At 38.3% G+C, this 20,405-nt stretch overlaps 1 non-coding gene across 1 annotated transcript; it reads right to left on the reverse strand.

Moving 5' to 3' along the window:
* Positions 1–261: 261 nt before the first annotated feature.
* LOC128294448 (small nucleolar RNA R71) lies at positions 262–367 on the reverse strand. The gene has a single exon (XR_008284758.1). It is a non-coding gene; the product is annotated as a small nucleolar RNA R71 (small nucleolar RNA).
* Positions 368–20,405: the final 20,038 nt, after the last annotated feature.

The raw sequence follows: 20,405 nt of genomic DNA on the forward strand, positions 1-20,405 counted from the left end.
AAATGATATAGCAATTTGTTCAGTTTGATGGTTTGCAGGATGAGGATCCAAACACTCACTTGGCAAATTTTCTGGAATTCTGCTATACATTTAAAATTAATGGCATTTCTGACGATGCTATTCGTCTTCGGTTATTCCCTTTTTCATTGAGGAACAAAGCTAAACAATGGTTGAACTCGTTACCACGAGGGTCAACTACTACTTGGGAACAAATGACCAAAAAATTTTTATTAAAATATTTTTCGCCGGCTAAAACAACCAAATTACGTAATGATATCTCTTCGTTTGTGCAGATGGACTTAGAAACTTTTTACGACGCATGAGAGAGATACAAGGACCTACTACGAAGGTGTCCTCACCATGGATTACCTCTATGGTTGCAAGTTCAAACATTCTACAATGGTGTGAACCCCTCGACAAGACAGATGATTGATGCAGCAGCCGGGGGAACCATAAACAACAAAACACCTGAAGAGGCTTATGAATTTATTGAAGAGATGTCACTGAATAACTATCAGTGGCAAGTCATGAGGACTAAGCCAACTAAAACAACAGTCATTTATAACGTCGATTTGGTTACTATGCTGTCAAACCAGTAAATAAAAAGATTGATGGTTTACTTGGTTCTTCGCAGGTTCATCCAGTAATGCACTGTGAAGTCAGTGGAGGTGGATCAAGCAATTCAGAATATCAATCCTATGGCCACAGCATGGAGAACGAACAATTAAATTACATGGGTAATAATCCTCGATCTCAAAATAATCCTTATAGCAATACTTATAATGCAGGTTGGAGGAACCACCCAAATTTCTCCTGGGGTGGTCAAGGGAATCAAAGGCCACAGAATCCTCTGGGTTTTCAACAACCATCCTATACCTTAAAGAGATGCTATCTAAATTTATCTCGGTGTTAGAAACTCATTTCTAAAACACTGAGACACCACTTAAAAATCAACAAGCGTCGATCCAAGGGCTTGAAACTCAGATAGGCCAGTTGTCCAAACTAATTTCCAAATGACCACAAGGTAGCTTGCCAAGTAATACTGAACCCAACCCAAGGGAACAGCTTAACGCAATTAATGTTCAAGATGAAGAAGGATTCGTTGAGCCTGAGCCAGAACTGAGGCAAGAAACTGTGGTGAGCAGAGGTCAAGGTAAGGTAGGTTATAATAAAAACAAATCAGTGAATGTCGAATATAAACCTCGTGTGCCATACCCCAACGCGACAAGAAAAGACCGCTCAGATGAACGATTTGGTAAATTCCTTAAACTCCTAAAAAAATTACACATTAACTTACCGTTTATTGAAGCTCTATCACAGATGTCAAACGCAATGAAATTTTTAAAGGAGCTTTTAGCAAATAAGCGGAAGTTGGACGAGGCGTCGCATGTAGAGCTAAACGTAGTTTGCTCAGCTATTCTGCAGAATAAGCTACCCAACAAATTAAAAGATACAAGGAGTTTTACAATTTCTTGCTTAATTGGTAGTTTAGATGTTAATAATGCATTAGCTGATTTAGGGGCTAATATTAACGTCATGCCCTGCAAAATGTTCAAACAATTAGGTCTTGGGAAACCCAAACAGACTAGGATGAGTATTCAATTAGTAGATAAAACTCTAAGATTTCCTAGGGGTATTATTGAAGATGTGCTATTAAAATCGATAAATTTATATTTTTCGTTGACTTCATTATTCTAGACATAGAGGAGGATAGCAACACTCTTTTGATTTTAGGAAGGCCATTTTTAGCAACTGCTAAAAAGATTATTGATGTTGGCACAGGTGAGCTCACACTTCGTGTGGGAGACGAAACAATCACCCTTCAAGCTCGTAATTCTGGCAACACATCAGAAATTGAAGGTGATCGTTTAAACCATTCTACTAAAACTGACAATATGGTACAACCTACTTTGCAGGAAATGAGTTTGAAAGAAGTACATGAGCTATTCTCAAGCAATAGTATAGGACCTATTCATGAAGATCAAAGGCTACAAATCGAGGAGCTAGATGAATGGCGGATGCATAAACCGAGAACCCACGATAAACCAAAACTATGCCAGAACGAGCTCAATACCTTCCCAACTCAACTTAAGGTTGGAGATAAAGTTTCATTAGATGCCACAGATCCTCACATTGTCACTACCAAATTGAATGAAGAAATCCCTCTTATGGTACTTGGCATTTCCCCATTCGGTACAGTCGAGGTAAGTCATCCCAAGTTTGACACTTTTAAGGTAAACAACACCTGTCTAAAACCTTATTCTGATGAGAATGATAGCAAGAATGAGGAGTATAAACTTCTCGAACCACCATGACCATTCAATGGAGAGGTAAGTCGAGCTTAGACTATAAATAAGCGCTTCTCGGGAGGCAACCCGAGCACTAACTGTATTAACTTCTTTAAATTTTAGTGTTTAACTCCTAACTTACTAACGGAGCTCTTGAATACAGGTTTCCCACATAGACACGGCCTAGCACACGGGCATGCCTTAGGCCGTGTGGAAACAGGGAAAAGATTTTCCCCAGTACAAGCTACGATAAATAGTCACGGCCGTGCGAAATGGCCATGGGCGAACATGCCAAAATGCACGCTCGTGCCTTGAAACTGTGGCCAAACCTGTCAAATTAACACGGGTGTGCGACACGCCCGTGCCAAGCAACCGTGGTCAAACCTGTTAGATTAACACAGGCGTGAAACTACATACACGGGCGTGGGAGAAGCGAACGAAGAAAGGCACGGCCGTACGACACGGCCGTGTGCACCCACGCGCCCAATGAACACGGGAGTGGGCCAATTGTCAGACGGGCCCAAATTTAAAATTCGCGAATCACACGGGCAAAAATTGGGGAACACGGGTGTGTTCCCTGGCTGTGTGTCCCAAAATCTATAAATACCCTGCACTATTCATTGTCTTCTTCACTCAAAATCCCTAACCCTAGCCGCTGCAAGTCCACACGACCTCCCTACCACGCCCATACGCCGCTTCCCACTCTATTTTTTTACGCCCAATCTCTCTCCCTTAGCGTTTGTTTACTCTTTTCACTTCTATTTTACTTATTTCTAATGCTTATTATCAAAATAATCTTTATTTTCCCCATACTATTTTCATTTTGCTCATTATTCTATCATTTAATTTGCATTCTTAGGTTATTTATCATACATTTCATGTTGAATCGAGTTGTTAGTAAAGCCTCATTCTATTGTCATAGCTATACCATTACTATGCTCATTCTCATGCTATTACCAAGCTAATGTCATGAAATTATGCTATCAAATTGATTATTTTGGTTGAGTTTGGTTAGCATTAGTAGTTTTGGCTGAAATTGTTAGTTCAAATTCATGGCTTTTTCCTTTTCAAATTAGTTTACGTACTATTATTCTTTTTTATATTATAGGTATACAATGTCGTCTTCACGTGGTAAAAAGGCCGCCGTCCCTGCTTCAAAGAAAAGGAAGGGAGCGTCATCTTCCTCGGGTCCTACCGCAAAAATTCGTCACCCTTTCCTACAGTTCCCCATTGGGCCCCAAGAAGAACTTTTCTAAATACTTCTGGCCCGACCTTTAATTATGGGCTGCTGCATCGGCTGGGCTGCAGTAAAACAAGTCCAGTTGGCTGATGCGATTCGGGCCCTCCTAACCACCTACCCTTGGGAGCTTTTTTTGGGATCATCGAGCCAACATATATCGAGCTCATGATGAAACTATGCTCAACGTTTCATTTTCAGACCGTAAAGACGAACTGCGATGATCCCGGAATTGTCCAATTTTGCCTAGGAGGATTAGTCCGCCAGCTAAGCGTCCCAGAATTTGGTACTGCACTAGGCTTATATACGAAGGAGTTCAAAGAGGAGAATGACTTACATGCTCTCAACCGCTACATCCATCGTTCTCCTTCACGGTGCTAGGACACACTAGTATCAGGTTTGGCCACCTACAATCCTAGCCGCTCCAAGGCATCGGCTCTCTCTCCATCTTTGAGGTACCTACATGCCATTTTGGCTCACACATTAATAGGAAGGCGAGAGAGCACTGGTGTTGTCAACAGTCACGACGCCTACTTTCTATGGTGTATGTCGCATGGGCACGTTATAGTCCTTGCTTATTTCATTGCCCTCGCCATTCAGCACCAGACGGAGCGGCATAGGAAGGGGGTCATCTCCATTGGCCCCTATGTTACTTGGTTGGCTTGACACTTCGGGCTCCTCAACACTGTGGCCCAAGAATCATCCTTAACCCTCATTGGCCAGATGTCTTCACAAGGCATCTCAAGCATGCTAAGCATAAGGATGATCGAAAAGCGCTGAGGAACCTACCCTCCTCAATATCGTCTCGCCCAATCTACTAAGGAGGAGGTCCCTGAAGACATTACTGATGATGTCCCCCCACAGCACAAGGACCCACCGTCTCAGCCACCACCACTCTCTCGTCCAGTTCATGCGGCGACTTCATATGCTGACATCTCTGAGTGCCTCACTCGATTCGAGCAGCAGTGTTTTCAACGATTTGATAACGTTGATGCTACTCTACAACAGATTTGTCAACACTTCCACATCTCATTGCCACCACCACCTCGCGAACCATCCGACGATGATGATGTTTAATTTTATTTTATGTTTTTATTAATTTCACCTTTAACTTTTAAAATGTTATTTCCTTTTTGTTACTATTTTAGGTTTTATAAACAAATCTCAGTTAATTCTTTATGAGTAATTATTCTTCCTAATATCCCTTAAAAAGTTCTTGATTTTATCACAGCTATAAAGAGCTACAAAGCTCATCATTACTTAGGAACTTGAAACTCCACTGGAAAAAGTTCTCCACGATTGCCATGTCCTGCTCGACCACGACCGTAGCTACCACCAGATATAATATTCTTTTGGTGCAGGATTTATGGACTAATGAACCTCTACCACAGTCGGAGTATCCTCCTCCTCCCTCACGCCGACTATTCTCAAAAACTCCAGTTCAAGGAAATTCATTCATCACTCAGAAAGTTTCACTTCTCTCCCTAACTTATTCTTATATTTTTTTCTATATATCTATCTTTGTACATTGAAGGCAATGTACACCTTAAGTGTGGGGGGTATTTATTTCACTATAAAAAAAATCCATGAATGATTGCCTTGTCCTCTTGAAAAGCTCTCATGTCATGTTTAGGATAAATTTTGATTGATTTATGATTTTTATTGATATATCTTGAATTAAAAGATAGGCATTCATGCCTTGATGGTTTAAACTTTAAGACATTAGGGAAGCAAGCATGATACGTTGATTTTTAAGAGTTTAAAATTTTAGGTTATTTCCCCAAGTCTAAGTATTATCTTGAATTAGAATTCACAAGTTTAAACATCAGAAAGCCATAATTTTTGTGAGACCTTGAGCCTTTAAGAGCATCTATTAATTCTTTCATGCTCACATTCATTATGAGTGCATCAGTGTTGAACTGTTATTCTAGAACTTGCTTGATTATGCATGTCAAGACCACACTATTTGATTTGATATGTCAAGATGATAGAGGCACTTAGGATTAACCCACTCATGCCATGAAAAGCCTACCTCTACGATTAACCCTTAGTAAACCCCGTTGAGCTAATAAGCCATTTTTTGTATTACCCTTAATATTAACCCTTGACCCATTATTGTTGAAATCCCCTCAATTATTTTGATCCCTATTGTTGTCGAGATTTGAGTTGAATAAATTGCTTAGTTATGTCTCGTTCTTAATAGTTAGTCTATGTTGTTTGGCTTGTTCTTAAAAAAAAAAGAGTGTATATATATTAGTAGTAATATTTTTTTTTGAGCTTAGGTACTTAAATTCCATATTCTAAAAAAAAGCTCTGTTGTACGCAAGTAATGATTAAAAATTTTTCTAGTTTAGTAATTTTTCAATTCAATCTCGATGCTAACTTTTTCTTTCAGCTTGTGACCACACCCCCTAACCAAGCCTCGTTACAACCCTCTAAAGACCTTTTGATTGATGTATCATCTCAATTTATAGTGGTGGAGATTTGATTTTCATGCAAGCCTATGGTAATAACTTTTCATATTGACTGATGAGTGCTACTTTCATTGTCCTTAAACACTTTGAGTGATTTGAGTGAATCTTTAGTGAGGATGTTAAACTTCATGACATTTCGAATCGAGGTAACCACTTAGATAAGGGGAGATGCCTAAGTTTTGCATGATTAAATACTCAACTTGGAATGTTTGAAGCTTTAATGTTCTTTTAGTTGAATTCTCAATGTACACTCATGAATTAGTTTGAGATATTTTTGATAGAGATTATAAGTTGAGAAGAATTTATTTTGATTATGAGTTGAGAATTTTGCTTGAGGACAAGCAAATGCTTAAGTGTGGGGGTATTTGATAAACCGTAATTTATACATATTTTTACCCCATGCTTAACACATTTTATGGATGATTTTTCCTTAGAATTGGTGAATTTGATGCTCCTAATGCCTTAATTTCATGTTTTATACTTAGGTGAGCATAAGAGAGTGAAAGGAACGAGAAACGGGCCAAAAACAGAGAAAATGGGCCAACGTATAAAATCAACATGGCCTGGACTTCCTCACACAGGCAGACCACATAGCCGTGTCAATTTGGTAGAATCGAAGCACGATTCACACTGGTAGAACACACGCCCGTGCCATTCTAACAGGCTCGAGCACGGCTTGAAGTAATTGTACACGGGCATGTCACACGAGCGTGTCACACGGGCGTGTCCCTGTCGAGCCCAAGTTGAGTCCAATTCAAAAAAGGCTAATTTTGAGGGCTTTTAGGCATTCTAAAGGCTATAAATACGCCCTAAAGGAAGAGGAAAAGAGAGGCATAGGGAGGAAGGAAGGAATTACTCAAAGAAAGCTGATTGATCCATCTTAGAAGCCAGATTCATCATCAAGACTTAAGATCTCCTCTCAATTTCACTTCAGGAGTTTTGGGTTTTCTTTATGTTTTGTATTCATTATTCTTCTGAGATGTTTTCCTTTTTAGTTATGAACTAAATCCCCTAAATACCTAAGGGGAATGAAACCTAAGACGAATCTTGTTATTATTTTCTGAATTGTATGATAAATATTTGACTTGTTATTAATTATGTGTTCTTAATTCTTGTTTAGATATTGCAGGATATTGATTCAAGTTAAGCTCTTATTCAGAGGAGGAATAGACCCTTTTTAAGAGTACAATTGTCATAATTAAGTGGAGTTGATTAAGCGCCTAGAGATAGGTTGACAAGATTTTACCGGATTAGGGTAAAACCGAATAAGGGGATCCATAGATCGAGTTAATGCAACCCTAGGAAGTTAATTAGAAAGAGATTTCAATTATTCAACCTAGGGTTAGACGTTGTTAGTCTCAAGAGAGATAATAATATAACTTAGGGATTTCTACGGAACAAGTTAAATGAATAAATCTTCCGATTCGGAGTCAGAATAACAAGTGAAGTCTAGGTGGATTTTTCCTTAGGAATTGTCTTAATTCAATCGTGTTTCTAAAAGTAATTCCCCAATTCTATTTCCTATGAATTCTTAGTTCAGTTAATTAGTTAGTTAAACAAAACTCCATTATTCTTAGGCTAGATAATAAAAAGACAGTCATACTAGTACTTTTAGTTCCTTTGGGTTCGACAAATCGGTCTTGCTAAAGCTATACTACTGTTCGATAGGTACACTTGCCTTCATCGTGATAATAGTTAGTTTCAAGAACGATTTATTATAAATTTACAAAACTTATCACACAAAAATCACGATCATATTAACATGCAAGTAGTTTAACATAAGATAATGTAATTTACCAAAAACTCATGATCATAATTCACTTCCATCACAACTTCCTTGAAATCGTCATTTAACAAATTAATAATCATAAGCTTTAAGTACATACCTGTACCATCTCAAAATAATTTCATGTGTCATACCCAATGAACCACTCGGAATAATAATATCAAATACTCCGGAAAAACCTTGCACACAAGGTGCCACATATGTAGCCATTGCTACTATATCTCATAACACATATAAGTTCGCTCTTGAGCCATTAACAGGCCCAGTCACACAAGTTGTCAGTCAAGACGTAGCTACTCGGTGTTGCTCACACAAGCTGTCAAGTAACCACAACATATGCTGGTATACTTAGCCACCGGTAGGACGTACAGGATCAGCACCCGGATCACATAACCTAAAACCCTAATGACATGTCACTTGTATCGTAATCTATTCCTAAGGTTCGATTGAGATTTCTCGCTTGTAAAAATTTCGCCAGACGGGTCCATTGAGTTGTTTATACAATTCTTACAATATTAAAGCATTAAAAAATACAATTATAGTAAAACTTATTTAACATACGAACTTACCTCGGTTACAAAAAGGGCCAAAAAGGATCTATTTGTCACTTACTTTGTTTGTCCCTCGATTTAGACCCAAACTTCATTTTTCTTGATCTATAATACCACATTTAACTTATAATCATCACATTATTCAATTTAGCCCAAAAAAATATTATGGAAAAATTTACATTATCCCCTAACTTTTCAACATTTTACAATTTAGTCCCTAGGCTCGTAAAATGAATTTCATTCAATTTCATTACAACCCAAGCCTAGCCGAATATTATTTATACTCATAATATCCCACATTTTCTATTTATTCACACTTTTCTACACATTTTATAGACTTTTATGAATAAGTCCCTATTTGACTTTTTACCGAAAATCATTTACAAAAGTCGTTTAACAAACAACAAATATGCATTTTCTATCATCAAACATCAAAATACAAGCATATTCAACATGGGCCAAATTTTAGACTTTAATCATTCTTCAAATTAGTCCTTGAAATAGATAAATCAAGTTTCAACGATCTCAAAAATATAAAAATCATCAAAAATGGGACAAGAACAGACTTACAATCGAGCTTGAAAGCTTGGCCAAAACCCTAGCTATGGTTTCCCCCAAAATTCAGCTATAAGGGACTAAATTGAAGAAGATGACATCTTTTATTTAGTTATTTTGGCTTTATTTGACAAATTACTAAAATACCCTCAATGTATAACCTTAAAATTTTACCTAGCCATATCTATTTTTGTCCATACTAAAATATAATGGTAATTACCATTTAAGGACCTCCAATTTAAATTTTTATAGCAATTAGACACCTTTAACTTATAGAATTCAAGTTTTGCACCTATTGCAATTTAGTCATTCTAGTTAAATTGGGCACTCAATCGATAAAATTTCTTAAAGAAATTTTCACACAATTATACTATCATGCTGTAGACCTTAAAGAAATAATAAAATAAATATTTCTACTTCAGATTTGTGGTCTCAAAACCACTATTTTAATTTGACCCCAAAACGGGCTATTACAGAAGACGCACACATTCCATCTTCCCTACGGCAAGTGTACAATTACACTGAGGATGTTAGTTGAAAACTCGGTCTGTGGTCGATGGAGATGTCATTACAGGGCTAGTTGTTAGTGCCGATTGGAGTGCAACATGAGAGCAACTGCTAGATAAGGTACCAAAAAAGTTTTGGGGTAGCCGGATCGAGATGAGATGGTTGGGGGACAAGTTCTAAACTATCAAGGCTTCAATGAGTGATGTTGAAAAGGAACAGTTCACGCACCCTTTCATCTTGAGGTTGATCAATGGTCTGCTAATGCCAGATAAATCTCATAATTTGGTACATTTGAGGTGGTTACTACTACTATTAGACTTGAAAGAATCGGGATGACTTAGTTCGAGTTCAGTGGTACTATGATATTGTACAGTGAAATGCGTCGAGAGACGATACTAGATAAAGCTAAAATTGACGGTTGCATGCTCTTTACGAATTCCCACTCGTCATATGGTAAAAGTCATTCGACAATATCATTACTGTTTTTATTTTTCATTGTTATAATTTTGAAATAGCATATTATATGAACAGGTGGAACAACTCCGCGAGGCACAGTCATGACCGAGCTCGAGGATATCCGACTAGCTCTAGATCAAGAAAATGAAGAGGTGGTTAGTTTATGAATTTCAAAGTTATATAATATGTATTCAAGCACTTGAAATTAAATATTACGCACGTTCTAAAAATTATAAATTCATAATGCAATTTGTATAAATGCCATATGCGGATTTGAATATTCAAAACTGCGTCTTGAACAAATTTTTGGCCAATCGCAACATCTGGCACATCAAAGTGCCATTGGTTATTTTTACAATGGTCGAGATGCACAAATTCAACCGAGTCATGTGGCAGTTTGGGTGTACGCAACGTATTCTGTTGCCACCCGAAGAGCTCGATGAGCTACACAAGATCTACTTGTGGGGGAGACTCGAGGAAGATTGACCAACATTCTACAAGAAGTATATCAAGATGTATGAGCTTACGTATGATTTCTTGCCAATGCGTAAACCATTTCTCACACTGAAGTTGGTGACGTTTCCGGATTGCATGGGTTGGTTCAAGAATAATGACAAGCCATATCTATTGTTGGTTTCAGAGAGTAGGCAACATCACCTTAGGAGCCCAATATGAGGGCCCATGAATCTTAGGTTGATAGGTGAAGATGCAGCGGAATCGACATCTACTCCATCTGCATCAGAGGACCCGATTGCCATGCAACCTCTCGGTCAGTGTGGTTCATTTATTTTTGTTTCTAACCCATATTTTTTTGTCACAACCATAATAGCACACACAATCATTCCCCGTATCATCACATTTAGTTCCAGTTTATTTTACACAACCACCACAACATGCATAATCATTCCCTTCATCAACATATTCAACACCAGTTTATTTTACACAAGCACGACAACATGCCCCATCATTCCTTGCATCAGCACCTCCTCCATGTATCTATTATGCACGATCATCACCCATCGTGCCATATTACATGTCAATCCTTTAACAACCTATTTTAAGTGGTGTCAAAAATAGTGGTTTTGGGACCATAATTTTGACAAGTGATTATATTTTATTATTTATAGGATTATTATAAGGTCATAGTAAAATTTGGTTAGAAAATTTTAACGATTAGATAGTTAATTAAGTATGAATGACTAAATTGTAAAAGCTGCAAAAGTTAGCTTCTATTAGCTAAAGGTGTTAAATGGCTATAGGAATGTGAATTTAGGGACTTACGTGGTAATTATACCATATAGATAGATAGTGTACGATTATGGACAATGTTTAACTAATTATTAAGGTTATTTCTTAAGGACAATTTGGTAATTAATTAAATTATTACTTAAAAAGATAGGCAAAATGCTATCATCTCCTTCCTTTCTTTGTTTTTGAACCACCATTGATAAGAGCTTGAGAATCAACCCAGCTTCAATTGCATGCATGGTATATAAATTGAGTCCCTTTTTAGTGATTTTTATGTTTTTGTAATCGTTATAGCTTAATGTAGCTAACCCGTGAGTTAATTCATAAAACTGTTAAACGTTTTAGATTATGCCATTGGTGAGTTTGAAGTGTTTTTGAAGTTTGATGGTAGAATATTAAGTTTGGTTTTTAAATAGGACTATTTGTAAAGTAGTTTTTAGTGATTTTAATGTTAAAGGATTAAATTTTTTAAATGGAAAAAATTCATGAAATTTTTGTAAAAGCATGAAAAATATGGGTTGTAGAGAGACCCTAGGAAATTTGACTAGCATAAATTATGGTTAAATGTGGTTAATATGTAAGTTTCGGGTTTAGGGGCTAAATTGCATAAAGATAAAATGTTAGGGTAATTTTGTAAATTTATTTTGAAAGGGATTATAAGCTTAAGTTTGATTATTTGAGTTGTTTGAATCAATTAATTGAGTGAAAACTATTATTTAGATCAAGAAACAAATTAATTAGACTCAAACCGTGGAAAAGCTAAGTTAACGGATTAGTCGTCGGTAACGTGTCCGTAATTGTTTTTGTTTAGGTAAGTTTGTATATTATTTAAACTTGTTAATTGTTACTTTTGGTAACATGTTAAGTATTGTTCATGTTAGGTATAGTTTAAATTGAATGATAAATGACAATTAGTAATTTTGGACTAAATTGAGATGTTGACTAAATTGGTGATTATGCTTGAAAAAAAATGAGAAGCACATGGATTGTGTGATTGACATGGCATCATGAAAATTAAGTAAATTATTTTGATATGTGATGTGGCTTGTATGAACCTTGTGAATGACATGTCATTAAGGGTTATTTACAGTTTCGGGTGCTGGTCTTGAATGTCCTATCGGTGGTTGAGGTCTTGCATTTGTTGTGGATTCTCCACAGCTCGTGTGGGCATATAAAGTTACTGTCATTGCTTGTGTGAGCATTTTCCTAAGTATCTGACATTATTTCATTTGGTTCATCGGGTGATAAATGTGTAAAATGAAAAGGATATACGAAGTTATTATATGAAAGTAGATATCAAATGGAGGAGCTTGACTTGGTACATTGAAATGTATTGTGTTATTTATATGAACATGAAATGGATAATTTGAATTATATTTGTTAATTATGAATGTTATATGACATAATATGGTTATAAGTTTCATATATAAATGTGAACTCACTAACTTGTGAGATTTGTGGTCTATATAGGAATTGAATGAACTCATGAGCTTGGTAATAAAATTATGCATGAATTGTATGAATTGATTCCTATTCAGTAAGTTTATGTTTAAAGTTTATATACACTTACTAAGCATTAGTTACTTACATCATATGTATTCTTTCTTTATAAGTCAGCAGAAAACTCGGTCGGTTGGAGATTCAAGTTGGAGCACACACACTACCCGTTCTTCAAGTCGGTAGAAGTTTTGATCATTTTGAAGTTGGTTATAAATAGCATGAACTAGGTGCCCTTAAGTTCTTTTGCTTATGATGATGTTGTGTACAACCTTGGTTAAGAAAGATTTGAGGTTTTGTATATATTTGGTTCTTGTATGTTTTTATAAGTGCTTTTGGCCATTTGGTTTATTCTTCATGGCAGTGGTTTGAGATATGGTAAAATGTATATGAATAGAATGGATAAATTGGTATGTTTGGCATGTTTATAATGTAAGAGCTTGTGATATTTGAATGTGAATTTAGTTTGGTGTATGAAATGTGGTGCCAATAAGGGCATATTGGTTGGCACTTTGGTTGAATGTTTTGGTATATTTTAAGCATGTTTGAATGTGTTTTGAGTGTATGAAAATGATTGAAATTGGTTTGGCTTGGTACCTAAGAAATGGGCTATGATTTTACTTATTTTAGAAGTTATTTTAGGTGCACACATTTTGGGACACGACTGTGTGCCACACACGGTCACTCCACATGGCCATGTGGCTTATTTAATTTTGGTGTAGGTTTTTCCCACATTGTCACAGATTGTTACATGGTTGTGTGACCTTATTTTTGAATTACACATGTTTTGGCCATTAGCCATGTCCTTGAGTCACATGGCTTGGCCATACGTCCATGTGACCCTTGTTTTTAGTTTTTTCTAGATTTTTTATTTCGTTTCAAATTAGTCCCTAATTATTTTCAAATTGAGTTTTACATTCTATATACTCAATTTAAAGCTCGTTTTTGTATGAATGCCATGAATGATGATTGGTTATGAATAAATAATATTTTAATTAATATTTGATTTGTTTTTATAATGTATTGAGATTTGTTATTTGCAGTAATACTTCGTAACCCTAATTCGACAATAGAGACGATTAGGGGTGTTACATTTACTGGTATCAGAGCTACGATTTAGTCTGTTCTTGGTGTAACATCCTGATTTTTGGGTTTTTTGTAATTTCCAAGAATTTGGTAGAGTTTTTAAAACTTGGTATTTGGTAGTGAAAATTCATAGTTGGAATATGTAAATAGGCCTACGAAAGGCCCACGTGTTGGCCAAAAGCCGGAAGAATTTTTGGATTTTAGACTTAAGGAGTTAGGGGCTTTGGATGGTGGCCTTATTAAAAGATGTGGGTAAAATGTAGCACAAAAAGAGCCCCTGGCAAAGTGGCTAAGTGACGCCACTAAGGAGCTAAAAAAGTGGCATGTAAGTGGTTGGGGAGAGCCAAGGTTCGATTCTCTAAGCTGGCAACTGTGGTGTTCTTTATGTCTTGAGCAGCCAGGAGTTGGAAGTTGAATGGAACTCTGTTGGAGAGAGTTTGAATCAGTTAAACTCATGGATTAATGAGAGATAAGGGGAGAGATTTTAAGGATTTGAAGGGATGCTTAGAGTTGGCCGAATAATGGGAATTAGAGAGGGGATTTCGGCAGAGGAGTATTAGGTAAGTATTTCGGTATTTAGGGACTTAGTTGTGCCGTTTTCTTCTGTGTAAACACCATAGGATTATTCTTTTCTTCCTTTTTTCTTCTCTAGCCGAAACTACCACCCTTCCATCCATCTTTCCTTCCTTTTCTTTTTCCGAAACCAGTTACAATTTCCTTTCGTTTCATCTACTACTCCCTTTTTTATATTCACTTTTGTCGAAAAGCTAGAAAAACCGAAACCTGTGAAGATTGGTGTGCCGATTTCTTTTTGACCAGCAACCTTATTTTCTCTTCACTTATTCTTCATTTGCTAAACTCTAAACAGTGCATAAGGAAGACTGTGGTAAGTATTCATACCCTAACCGATTCAGTAGTATAACTGTTAAGAAAAGCCGAAACCTCCCTACAGTTTAAGAAGGCTGTCATTTTGAGGTATAGGCCTTACTGGGGCTTTTTCATTTGATTTTTATGGTTTAGATAACTTTGGAGGAGCAACAAGGCTTGGGGTATCGACGTGGATAAGCTTGAATCGTATCATCAGACCCGGTGAAGGTAAGTGACCTATAGCCATTAGGGGTTCTTTGGCCGAATATGGTAAGGTGGATTTTAGGTTTGATAAGCATGGCTTGTACACTAAGTGTGGTAATGTTTAATTGTAGGTTGTCGTGGGAGACTTTGTTAGTGAACGTTAAAAATCAGGTGTGTAATAACCCCTGTAAGATCTTAGGCTAATATTCGCAGAAAGCCGAAATGTCGAAATTTCGACATTTCAGGAACTTCAGATTTTGCATGTGATTTTAGATGCGATAAGAATGATATGATCGGTGTTTGGACCGGTGGAACAGGTAAGAGCGCAATTCTATGCACAATGGTAAGTTGGGCCTTAATGGGCTGAAATTGGGCCCAATGGACTTCTGGGCCCATTTGGGGTAAAATTGATAGAAAATGGAATTTGGAAAAGTTGCATGTTAACACGATTAGTATTGTTGTAAAATTCGGGTTAAGAGGGCTTCGTGGGCTAAATTGGCATTCGTAGGGCCCATTAGGAGTTTTGGGCCCAAAAGCCCTATTTTGTTAAAACGCGTTAAAAATTATTGTGTCAACACTTGAAAATTATGATAATTGTTAATGAACATGGAAAACCTTAATTTTTGATAAATTTACGAAATTACCCTTAATATATGAAAAATGACTGTTTTGCCCCTAGGGTTTAATTATGATTATGATGCATGAGATATTGATATACATGATATGACCTGATATGCACATGATATGTTATGACATGCACATGATATGCTATGATATACTCATTATATGCATGGGTTGGGTTTGATATAAATAGAGGAAGTGCAAAAAGGGCTTTGCCCCAGTTTACCGAAAAGGGCTGTGCCCCAGTTTATCAAAAAGGGCTTTGCCCCAGTTATTAAAAGAGGCTGGGCCTTCAGTTACTTGATAAAGCAGCTATGCTGCCTGTGGAGAGTTTGGTTGGGTGGGTTGAGGTATTCCCTATATGGAGGGCTTGGTTGGTACGGGTAGAGAGTAGCGGATGGTGGGTTGAGTAGTCTCCCCAAATGGGCTTGCATTCATCCATTAATATTACATGTGATATTGAAATGGACCTATGGGCCATACCGTTTAACAAAAGGCTTCGGCCCAGAAATCGTTTAACAAAAGGCTTCGACCCAGTATATGTTGAGACTGAATTTGGGCTTAGGCCCAGTATGCTGATATTGGTTTGGGCTCTGCAAGGGGCTTGTTGCACACAGAGTTTCCAAACTCACCCCCTTTTCTTTATCTTTACAGGTGAGCTGTGATGTGGAAACTTGGAGCTGGAGGGGTTTCAGAGTGGCCATGGTGATCGCTTTTGGACTTTACAATAAGTAGCCGATTTTCTTTAGTTTATCTTAAATACTATTTATTTTTGGGTTGTAATAAGGCCATTTTAACTATTTTTCTGGGATTATTTTTATTTTTAATAACTCTATAATTTTCTGATAATAATTCGTAATGGGCTAGAATTAGGGCGCGTTTTCAAAATGTTATTTGTTTACAAAACAACGCAACGATACAACTAATCAGTTTATCAAATCTATCTACTTAAGGGAATTTCAACTCGTTTACCAAGGTGTGGCAATGGTTGTGGGCATGTCTAGGATTGGATCCAATCGAGAGCTTGGTACTTAAGCAGCCTTCATGGCCCACCTCCTCTGTTTTGGATACCTACCTGGTGCACAGCTTCCATTCACTTTGTTAACTTAGCAAAAGACGATCTTTTAAAACACTAAAACGAATCATGGATTTTTAAAACTTCATTGTGACACGTCGGATTCAGCTATAACGTCTGGGTCGGGTTTGGGGTGTTACATTTAGTAGTATTAGAGCCTGGTTGCAACAACTCGGCTGTAGGTTTTTAAATGGGTTTAAAATCAAGAATTTCAAAACAAAGGTATTTTAAATCAATTTTTAGGAAATTTCTATTTTTTGTGACCAAATACATGTTTTTAAGTTTGAAATGGTTTGGAGAAAGACGTGGCACCCTGAATCCCCGGCACCAAGTCTGTAAGTATACTTTCCTTTACGTCATGTGATATTGATATGATGTTATGGATAGAACTGAGACCCTACTATGATACTTTAGAAAGGGTAGAGCTGTAAAACGGTAGGAATGATACTGTAGCTAGGTTACGACGTTGCGAAAATAATCCTTGAACTGCTATATTTCCATAAGACATCTTGTAATAAACAACTGAAATGTTAAACTATTGTCATAAAATTCATAATTAGATAATTCGATATGAGTACAAGAGGAACTCGTGGACGAGGCCGCTGACGTGGTCGCGAAAGGGTGCAAGCTGAATCTTCATCCTCAGGGCATAGGCCAGCTGAGGCGGCATTCATGCCACAAGCAACTGAGACTGGGTCATATGATCGGGCTGCGGGGGACGATGCTTTGTCTCAAGTAATGTTAAGGGTTTTGGAAAGGGTTGCTGGAGCTAGCACCGGGACAGTAAACAGGGGATCCATCTCTGAGTGACTCTAGGCTAATGGAGCAGAGGTTTTTAGGGGCGTATCTGGAGTAGCCCCAAATGTGGCTGAATATTGGCTAGATTCAATAGAGCGAATTAAAGACGACCTTGATTGCTCTGTGGAGCAAAAGCTGAAGGGGGCTGTGTCGTTGCTACGAGATGAGGCATACCGGTGGTGGATCACTGTAAGGAAGAGTACGCCGATCGAACGAGTAACCTGGGAACTGTTCAAGACTGCTTTTAAGGGGAGGTACAATTGAGCTAGTTATGTGGATGCTCGTCGAAAGGAATTTTTTAATCTGGCTTAGGGTAATAAGACTGTTGCGGAGTATGAGGCGGAATTCTTGAGGCTGAGTCGATATGCTAGCGGGATAGTTGTGACCGAATATGAGCGCAGTGTTCGGTTCGAGGATAGCCTCCGCGATGAACTTAGGGTGTTGATAGCTCCACAGAGGGAGCGTGATTTCGTTGTATTGGTAGAGAAGGCTAAGATAGCTGAGGAAGTAAAACGAACTGAACGGCAGAATCGTGAGAGGGATCGACCCAGATTTAGGAGGGATTTCGGACCCTCTGGTGCTGTAAATAGGAATGCTAAAAGAGCTAGAATGGAGGAACCGGTTCGAGCAGTTCTAGTGAATACCTTTAGACTGTAGGCTTGCAGGGACTGTGGCAGATTGCATATGGGGGAGTGCTAGAAACGAACTGGGGCATGGTTTCGATGTGGGTCAAAGGAACATAAGTTCAGAGAGTGTCCTCAGAGAGTAGTTCAGGATCAAGATGCAGAGCAAAAAGGTATCCAACAGCCGCGAGGAGGACCACCACCACAGAGAGGCTGTGGGCAAAGTAGGGGTGGTAATGGTAATGGACGTGGACGTGGGGCACCTAGCAGGGGTGCTGGACATGTTGAAGCTCGACAGTCGGCGTTGGTTTATGCAGCACGGTGTCGTGAGGAGGGTGATGCTCCTGATGTTATAACCTGTACATTCTTCATTCATAGCACGCCTTACACTGCTTTAATTGATGTGGGTTCCACTCATTCGTATGTTGCCTGTAATGTATTTGGGGCGTTGAGTGAGCTTCCTAAGGAGACTGTGAGTGGGGTATCAGTGATAAGTCCTTTAGGACACTCGGTTAAGGTAGATAAACTCTTTAAGGAGGTGCCTTTAGAGACATAAGGTAAGATATTTGTGAGAGATTTGATGGAGCTACCATTTGGGGATTTTGATCTTATCTTGGGAATGGAGTGGTTAGCTAAGCATCGGGCGACGTTGGATTGTGCTGTTAAGAGAATAGCGCTAAGAACTGCCAAAGATGAGGAGATAATGGTCATAGGGGAGCGAAGGAACTATTTGTCCAATGTGGTCTCAGCTTTAAGGGTTGAGAGGTTGCTTTGGAAAGGTTGTGAGGTGTTTTTAGCATTTGTGAGTCAAGCTAAACTTGAGGGGATGACTGTGGAGTCAGTTAGGACCATCAAATAATTTCAAGATGTATTTTCGAAGGAACTTCCTGAACTACCTCTGAACAGAGAAGTCGAGTTTGGAATCGACTTGTTACCTGGACCGGCTCCAGTGTCCATTGTACCTTATCGGATGGCACCAAAGGAGTTGGTGGAACTGAAAGTTTAGATCCAGGAACTGTTGGATAGAGGGTTTATAAGACCAAGTGTTTCTCCGTGGGGCGCACCAGTATTGTTCGTAAAGAAGAAAGATGGGACCATGTGGATGTGTATTGACTATCGGCAATTGAACAAACTGATGATCAAGAACAGGTATCCTTTGCTAAGGATCAACGATCTGTTCGACCAACTGAGAGGAGCCTCGGTATTTTCTAAGATCGACCTTCAGTCAGGATATCATCAATTGAGAGTCAAAAAAGTGGATATTCATAAGATGATATTCAGAACTCGATATGGTCATTACGAGTTTCTGGTTATACCCTTTGGTTTGACTAATGCACCGGCAGCATTCATGGATTTGATGAATCGGGTATTTCAGCCTTACTTAGATCAGTTCGTAGTTGTTTTTATCGATGATATCTTAGTGTACTTGAAAACAGAAGAGAAGCATGATGAGCATCTTCGTATTGTGCTGCAAGTGCTAAGGGAAAAGCAACTCTATGCAAAGTTCAGTAAGTGCGAGTTTTGGTTGAATGAAGTAACTTTCTTGGGGCATGTTGTGTATGCTGAGCGGATCAAGGTAGATGCTTGGAAGATTGGGGCAATTCTGGAATGGAAGCCACCGAGGTTAGTAATAGAAATCCAGAGTTTTCTGGGGTTGGCAGGTTATTATCAAAGATTTGCGGAAGGATTTTCTATGTTGGCAGTGCCGTTAACGAAGCTTAGAAGGAAGGGAGCACCGTTTGTTTGGACAAGTAAGTAGCAAGAGGCCTTTGAGAAGTTAAAGACGGTTCTGACTGAGGCACCAGTGTTGATTCAGCTAGAGTCTGGTAAGGATTTCACTGTGTACAGTGATGCGTCACATGTAGGTTTGGGTTGTGTTTTGATGCAAGAGGGTAAAGTGGTTGCTTATGCTTCACGATAGCTTAAGCCTCATGAGGTAAACTATCCTACTCATGACTTGGAGTTGGCAGCGGTGATTTTTGTGCTTAGGATATGGAGGCACTACTTGTATGGGGAGATGCATTATCTATACGGATCATAAGAGTCTTAAGTACTTGTTGACTCAAAAGGAGCTGAATCTTAGACAGCGAAGGTGGATAGAGTTGTTTAAGGACTATGACTGTTCGATTGAGTACCATCCAGGTAAGGTAAATGTTGTGGCTGATACGTTGAGTCGTAGAATTGTGGCAGAATTGAAGGCAATGTTTGCTCGTTTAAGCTTGTATGACGTGGAAGCTTATTGGCAGAGTTATAAGTGAGACCGACTTGGGTGGAGCAGATTAAGAAGCAACAGTTGGCGAATGAGTCGTTGGGTTCTTAGTTTCAGCAAGCTGAGAAGGGGGAGAATCCAGACTTTGGATTAAATGGTGATGGGGTTCTTTGTTTTCGAGAAAGAATTTGTATGCCGAAGGACTCTGACTTGAGATTGATGATTTTAAGGGAGGCACATGGTGGACCTTGTGCTATGCATCCAAGAGGGAGTAAGTTGTATCGAGACTTGCGAGAGGTATATTGGTGGCCTGGGCTTAAGCG

Source organism: Gossypium arboreum, chromosome 6, assembly GCF_025698485.1.
Source record: "Gossypium arboreum isolate Shixiya-1 chromosome 6, ASM2569848v2, whole genome shotgun sequence".
NCBI classification, from domain to species: Eukaryota; Viridiplantae; Streptophyta; class Magnoliopsida; order Malvales; family Malvaceae; genus Gossypium; species Gossypium arboreum.